An 8,679-nucleotide genomic window follows, 5' to 3' on the forward strand; every position below is an offset into this window, starting at 1 on the left:
GGGGGGTATTGGGTATGATTAGAAGTCTCAGTGTGTGTTGTGTGTCGGTGTTTTATACAACGAATATATGAAACCATGAATATCCAAACCATGCACCGAGCTCGATAGCTGCAGTCGCTTAAGTGCGGCCAGTATCCAGTATTCGGAAGATAGTAGGTTCGAACCCCACTGTCGGCAGCCCTGAAGATGGTTTTCCGTGGTTTATCATTTTCACACCAGGCTGTACCTTAATTAAGGCCACGGCCGCTTCCTTCCCACTCCTAGGCCTTCCCTGTCCCGTCGTCGCCATAAGACCTATCTGTGTCGGTGCGACGTAAAGCAAATAGCAAGCACCAAACCATGCATGGCTGTGCAACTGACAAGCCAATCGACTACCTTGACAATAAACTCGTATACGTCATGAACTGAATAAAATACTCTCAGAAAGTGTTACGGGAGACGAGGAAAATGTAGTATTAGCATAATATAAAATGTCCCTATTAATTACAATACATGGCGAATCACATCCCACTGGAGAGAAGGTAGTACTAACTCCAACAAAACTGATAGTAAATACTGTAGTTGGTAGCTGCCTCTGTGGATCCGTGGTAGAGTGTCGGCCTCCGGATCCCAAGATAGCGGGTTCAAACCCGGCAGAGGTAGTCGGATTTTTGAAGGGCGGAAAAAAGTCCATTCGACACTCCATGTCGTACGATGTCGGCATGTAAAAGAACTCTGGTGATACATTTGGTATTTACCCGACAAAATTAATTAAATCTCAGCCATAGACGCCTAAGAGAGATCCGGTTTACTCTAGGTCCGCTAGATGGCAGACAGAGTAAACCGGAACGTCGAAATTGACGAGCAGACAGCCAGATGGCGTCAAATCGAAATGTCTGCAAACGGTAGCTGAGGCCATACGATTATTATTATTATTATTATTATTATTATTGTAGTTGGTGAAAAGTACTCAAAATAATTGGGTGCTATATCGTTGTCTGGAAACACCGTCAATTGAAGAATAGAAGAAATTGCAGGAAATGTGTGAGATACATTGTTGGAACGAGTGAAAACTGGTGTTGCAGCTCGACGAAAGCACTGATATCTCTGAAATGCAAAATTATGAACTTTAATTCGATGCGAATTTGAAAACACGATCCACGAAGATTTGCTGTTTTGTTCAATCTTGCCTACGCACGTGAATACCGAAGGTATATGTACGATTCTCAACACATTCATGAATGAAAATGGACTTAACTGGGAGCAAAGCCTTGGATTAACTACCGACGGCGCTAGGGTCTTATCTGGAAAATACAAGGGCGTAATTGCACACGTGCGGATTGTCGCCTCTCGTTGCATCCACTGTGAAGCACTTACAACTTGCAACTTACCTGCAAAACTGGATGATGTGCTGAAAGAAGCACTGAAAGTTCTTAATTCCATCAAAGCCTGGCCTTTAAATTCTAGTGTTTTTTTTTCAGTTTGTTTTAGGTCACGCCGAAACAGATGGGTCTTATGGTGACGGTAGAGTAGGAAAGGGCTAGGAGTGGAAAGGAATAGGCCGTGGCCTTAAGGTACAGTCCCAACATTTTCCTGGTGTGAATGTGGAAAACCACGAAAAACCATTGTCAAGTACTGCCAACAGTGGGTTTCGAACCCACTATATCCTGAATGCTAGCTCACAGCTGCACGATCCTAACCACACTGCCAACTCGATTGGTAGGTTATTATTTGGAGCTATGCAAGGAGATAGACCGTGGCTATGGGCATTTGCTATTGCATACTAAGCTTAGTAGCGGTAGAGGTAGACCAAGGTATGAATATGACAAGGAGATTATAGCAGATGTAGGATGCAATAGTTACGTAGAAATGATTAGGTTAGCACAGGATAGGGTGGCATGGAGTGCTGCATCAAACCAGTCCATGGACTGATGACACAAACAACATCAACTAAGGTTACGGGGTTTTCGAGAGGCAATCTTTTTACCCGCCTGTTTGAACTGAGATCTGAAGATAGGCTGTATCTTCTCGATGGGATATACAACTTCAAAGACGTATTCAATGATTTTTCGTGGCTCGTGAGACTTGCTTATTTAGCAGACATACCTGCCAACTTTTCAAAATGGCTATCAGTATAACTCACGCGCGACAAAAGATCTAAAAATTTTCGACATACCCCGGCGTTAGAAAATAATAATACCTCTGGGCTACAAAATACAATAATTCATGCTTTAAACAGGATACTTCAAAGAAACCATATCTACTTACATCATAGGCCAATGATTTGCGGATGAACATAACAATCAAGAAGAAATCCATGTTAGACACCAGCAGGCATGGTGAATATTGGTTTAGAGCTTACTTGACAGGACTTTCTTGATAAATTAGGCAGATATGCGGTAATCGAAAAGAGCTTTACACAATAAAATATGTTTAACATAACACAGGCAAGAAATAATATAATACACACTGCAAATCACACGCTAGGCCCTAGTTCGACTTTAAAGTCACAGTTGTGACCTTTTTAGCTTCCTGAAAAGGTCTTGAGAAAATGTTTTGTTATAACAGGAACCAGAACTCTTGGTCTTCAAAACAGAAATAGACTCCAGAGATTCATTGGATATGTATGATCTGAACTCTGTTCAATCTTTCTTCACAAGGCTGAAAACACGTTCACATTCTGCATTGCTCTGGGGTATGGTGAGCATAGAGAGCATTACTCTAGAAATTCGGTTATACTTAAGAAGTCCATCGGCTCCACGAATTCGTGATATTTGTGCTCAATTGGAATCACTTGCAGCATCTTGATTTGCAGCCGAAGTGTCATCTAACCGAAGAGCTGTGAACTGCTTCTGAAGCTCATTCATCACCTCAGCTGTAGTTTCATTCTCTTCCTTGCATAACATGACAAAAACTTTTCCAAGAAAAAATGAATGGAAGAAAATTGTGCATCTGTATAAACTTGATTATGTAGTCACAGGCAGTACAAAAGTAGTTTCTCATTGATGAAAAGAAAAGGGATTGATCTGTGTTCTGGAGATCATTCACTACGTTCGAAGTCTGAATGCCAATAACTAACTCATCATCACTTAAATAGTTTATTCCACCATGTGCAATATTAATATCACACCCACATACCGTGCAAAAGGCAAATGTTTCTCCCTTTCTTGATTTTAGTATGCACGGAAAATCAACAGAATATGATTCTTTAAATGTCTGGAAGTACTGTTTCTTATTGTATTTATTCATAACAATCTAGGAATGTAGCGTATGAAAATGTCTGAGAACAAATGTTTCGATTTGTACTGAAAATCGAAATGAACCTGGATCACTGAAAGTCACATAAAATTATAACAAACACTCAAGGAATTCAAACACTTCATTAAAACATGTCAAAGCACACAAATTCTTAAACCACTAAATGAACAAGACGCCAACCTCGTGAACAAAGAATATGCACTTGGTAAAAGGCATACACACACGTGGAACGAATGTAATTCTTCTACATTTTCTTCTTTATAATTTAATGGGTTTCACTAATAGTGTTATACCCAGTCACTGAAACTAATGTAATTAGTACAACGAATACAGGAAACTGCGAAGCACGAAGTTATAACACAAAAACTCGAACACTTCATTAAAATATGTCATAACCTCAAAAGGCCAAAACTTTCGAAGAACGCAAACTTCGTGAACAAAATAGGTCAACGAATATAGGTTAAATCACAACAAGCGAACGGAGGAGCGGAAAATATAATTTTCGGCGCAAAGTCTGTCGACACCTAAGATTCACACGGAAGAACTGTTATCCCAATTCAATTCCAATAGGGACCGTGCGCGCACGAGATTTTTAGTAGCTAGCGCCCCTAACGGAAACAGCTGCAGTCGTCTGATGGGGCACTCGCGAGACCTTTGACAGTGCAGTTCATTGCAACCAGGCAGTAAGCTTTGACTTGTGATTGTAAAATAAAGAGGTAAAGCCAGACAATAATGACTTCGACAGTAGCAGTGACCGGTACAATTTATGTAGGGTTTCAGACAGTGCATCACTCCGATTACTTCCGGGAATCCACGCTAAAGAAAGATGAAGATTTAAATAGCAGTAACCATGTCTTTGACGTGAAGGAAAGTTTAGGGCAATAAATATACGGCAAGTGTCTAAGGGAAAAGAGTATTAATCAGCCACCATACAACGTTGAAATTAAGTTATTTACTATATTTTATTCCTACTTCGGGAAATTGTTAATTAATTATTTATTCACAATAACTTTAGTTATGCACTAATGAATCGTTGCGCGAGGCAATTGCATACACTGAGTCTTATAAGAGTTGTAATCATGAATTTAAAGTCGGATGCCTTTCCTGAAACACAATTCTTTCAACTGAAAATCGCACTTCAGTGACACTGGGGTTCAAACCACGGTCACTAAAGTCAGAGGCTAGCAGCTAAGCTAAAATAGGGAAAGCAAGCCAGTTTTTCTCAGTTATTCTACTATTACAAAGGAGGTAGCGAGCGGCTTGCCTCAATTCCCGGTGACTGTGGTTGAAATTCCAGCAGATTTTCAGTTTATAAATAATGAGTGAGGAAGGGCAACCGACCTGCAATTCATGGCGACAACTTCTTCTTGAGCGTACTTCCTCTGCGCAGGCGGGATAAGCTGTGAATGGTGATGAGATGGTTCAAATATTGTTGATGTTTGAGTCATCAGGCCATAGACTGGATTGATGCAGCTCTCCATGCCACCCTATCCTGTGCTAACCGTTTCATTTCTTCGTAACTACTGCATCCTACATCTGCTCGAATCTGCTTGTCATATTCATACCTTGGTCTACCCCTACCGTTCTTACCACCCACACTTCCTTCAAAAAACCAACTGAACAAGTCCTGGGTGTCTTAAGATGTGTCCCATCATTCTATCTCTTCTTCTCGTTAAATTTAGCCAATTCGATCTCCTCTCGCCAATTCGATTCATTATCTCTTCATGTGTGATTCGATCTATCCATCTCACCTTCAGCATTCTTCTGTAACACCACATTTCAAAAGCTTCTATTCTCTTTCTTTCTGAGCTAGTTATCGTCCATGTTTAACTTCCATTCAATGCCACGCTCCACACGAAAGTCTTCAAAAACATCTTTCTAATTTCTATATCAATGTTTGAAGTGAGCAAATTTCTTTTCTTAAGAAAGCTCTTTCTTGCTTGTCACATTGAGGGGTACGTGTATGCACTTTTACCTCTTTATTTTGCACACTGACGTACTTACAGTGACAAAGATACATTGTATTCGGTCCCAAACGCTTTCAGGGGTTGAAGAGACATTGCTTTCTCTGTTTTGGCCAATGTTGAGAGGCTTACCATGCTGTAAAATCCACCTTATGCCTCATAATAAAGCAGGGTGAATAAAACGATACTAGTTCATTTTAATCTGAAGTAGTATTCCCCTTCAATAAATGTTAATGTCAATTCCTTGCTGGGAGATGAGTGAAAGTTTGTTTGCTTTTACTCCTTCGACTCTCCATTCTTTCAGTTAACACCGACATAAACTAACTGGAGCGCTGGCCAGCAGCTTACCCCATCAAACGTTTTCTGAGGTAGTCGCAAGAGCGCACCACTCGCCATTCGCACGGTCCCTATAACGACACAAACATCACACTGTTAAAAATACCAATCATATCAAAGAATGAGTTATCGACTATCGTGGACTTGCCTTCGACTAAGACCGAGCATGCTTCGACCTACACAAACAATCGATTGTACGGAAGTGGAGCGATTATCGAATGTTAACGTTTCAAATTTCTGTCCGCGAAGTCGCAAAATGACACCGTCCATCCGTAAAACCGTAAAATGCTGCAATTTCTTCACAGATCAAAACAAAATATATGGAGCAATAAAGAAAATGAGCCTATAGGCACGCCAAATCAGCAAAACCGAATTCGATTCTTTCCCAACACTTCATGATTTCCTGTCTGAAAATGAAGAAACTAAAGACAATGTAATGGTGAAACGCTTGGAATTGATAGGATCCACATACAGACAATATTTTCCGCCATTGGTTCGGAAAATTTTGGGGGTCAGAAATCCCTTCTTGGAAACTGAACAAGAACCCCCCCCCCCCGAGTAAGATTAGCTAGCCGAAGTATCTTGCCCCTATACCCTGCAATTTCCAGAAAACCGGAATAATGTAGGGTTAAGGCTTCCCGGATAAGTAAAATCGCGGTTAACCCGAAAAAGTTAAAAATAGAACATGCGTACTGAAAATACAGTTAAAATTATAATAAATGATACTACTATATTGTTTTTTATTAATTGATCCAATACGTTGCAGTAAAAGTAGCACTTAGCACAATTAATAAATAGAAAAATAAACAGCACTTTTCGTTGACACTAATAAGGCAAAGAAAAATATTCAGACTATCTAACTTTACTGTTTCTGAAAAGACTTAGTCGTGGATTTCTGATTTTGTACCTAGAAACACTTTTTCTTTATTTTTCTTCTCAAGTTTCTCATACAAGTTTTTCGATCATGAGAGCATCATCCTTGCAATATTATCCCGACCCTTTGTAATTCTATATTACTGTAACTCCCAACACTCGTGCATTTTTAGTGTGTTTTATATCGCGGTTAAACCGTAACGTGGTTGATCCGATTACGGTAAATCGAGAGGTGAGTGTACTGCGCTTATTGTCTTTCATGACAACATAACTGCGAAAAGGTACATTTTCTGCTCTCACAAAACTGGAAACGATGACAAGAAACAGAATTAATGTAGAAGCTGATCTTCGGTTCGAGTGACTACGCTTGTATAACGCTTGGTCTTTAGAAAACAACACAATCCATCCCATTGATTCAAGAATTGCATCAAGTGAATTTTCTCAAGTAAGTTTTCAGATGCAGGCATGTAATTAGTAGCCAAGTGTCACATTGTTTATGGATTTAGAAAACATGTTTATGTAAATGGGGTTAAATCAAAATTTAAAGGCAAGTAATTATTAATAGACAGTCGAACCACGATATCTTGAACCTCCATTACTCGAATTTTCAGTATCTCGAAGTAGATTCATTTTCCTGGCCATTTATCCTAATTTTCACGGTCTTTATTTCTCTATTACTCGAAATTCGGTCACACGAATTTCTCGATTTCTCGAAGCAAACGTTTCCTCCCTTGAAGCAAAAAATACTCTGTACCTCGAATTTTGTACAACATTAACTGTGCAATACGACATTTGTAGTTTGAGAGGAAGAGTTATCAAGTAAAGAAAGGGTTACAGTGATTCTGGGAGCTAATATGACGGGAACCGGAAAACAAACTTCTAGTGATCGGAAAACCGGCGAAGCCTCGTTGTTTTTCGGGTGTGAATTCATTATCGGTCACGTACGAAAGGAACCTCTATTTACGAATCTTGGCTGAGTGGTTTGGAACCTACATGCAGAGTCAGTGTTTCTCACAGTAATAAATGTTGTTGAAAAGTATGTGGGGGTACGATGCTCATTGGTATCACCCAAATATCACTATAAAATTTGTCACAAATGGAACATAATAATTGCTTTTACACACATCAAGTGAAAAATCTGCGGCAAATTAAGAAATACCGTCGTTATTTGAGAAATATGAAAACATACTTAAGGCTTGTAGACAGGACTGGATTATGTCGTATTCCGCTGCTGGTGCCATCTTTTGTTACTTTCTTCAGGTTCAGGGCTAGCACCGTGGAATGGGAGTGCTATGTCTGTAGATTATTATCTTTGTCCATACGACTAGAGCGGCCAGTTCAAACAGCAAAATGGAGGTCAACAGAAAAATAGCATGATCCCTGGACCAATAAATCACTAGTCCACTGAATTTTTCTTATGTACATTGGCCATACCATTTTGTCGCCTATTAAATATTGCATATCGCGATAATAATAATAATAATAATAATAATAATAATAATAATAATAATAATAATAATAATAATCGTATGGCCTCAGCTACCGTGTGCAGACATTTCAATTTGACGCCATCTGGCTGTCTGCTCGTCAATTTCGACGTTCCGTTTTACTCTAGGTCCCCACTAGATGGCAGACCAAGTAAACCGAAACTCTCTTGGGCGTCTATGGCTGAGATTTAATGAATTTTGTCGGGTAAACACCAAATGTGTCACCAGAGATCTTTTACATGCCGACATCGTACGACATGGAGTGTCGAATGGACTTTATTCCGCCCTTCAAAAATCCGACTACCTCTGCCGGGTTTGAACCCGCTATCTTGGGGTCCGGAGGCCGACACTCTACCGCTGATCCACAGAGGCAGCGATACAATTCACGAAATGATGTCATTGACAAGTGAAGCAATGAAACGAAAGCAAAGAACTTCGGTGAACACAGATATCACACACGAAATTGTTGAAAGTGTAAGACAAAAGACATACTGTGAGCGCAACACCAAATGTACTTGTAAAGTGGTAAAATACGTATACATAATATTCTCCAAAAATCAAATATTTCTTAATTTGCCGCAGATTTTTCACTTGATATGTGTAAAAGCAATTATTATGTTCCATTTGTGATAAATTTTATAGTGATATTTGGGTGATACCAATGCGCACTATACCCGTATGTGGAAAAGAAAAGAAGGTTAACAGTAAAAAATAAAACAGAAGAGACTAACGAATGTTTTCCAATGGTGTTAACGGAGGTACGTTTCTTGTTTCACTACTGT

The sequence above is a fragment of the Anabrus simplex genome, chromosome 1 (assembly GCF_040414725.1).
Source record: "Anabrus simplex isolate iqAnaSimp1 chromosome 1, ASM4041472v1, whole genome shotgun sequence".
Lineage (NCBI taxonomy): Eukaryota > Metazoa > Arthropoda > Insecta > Orthoptera > Tettigoniidae > Anabrus > Anabrus simplex.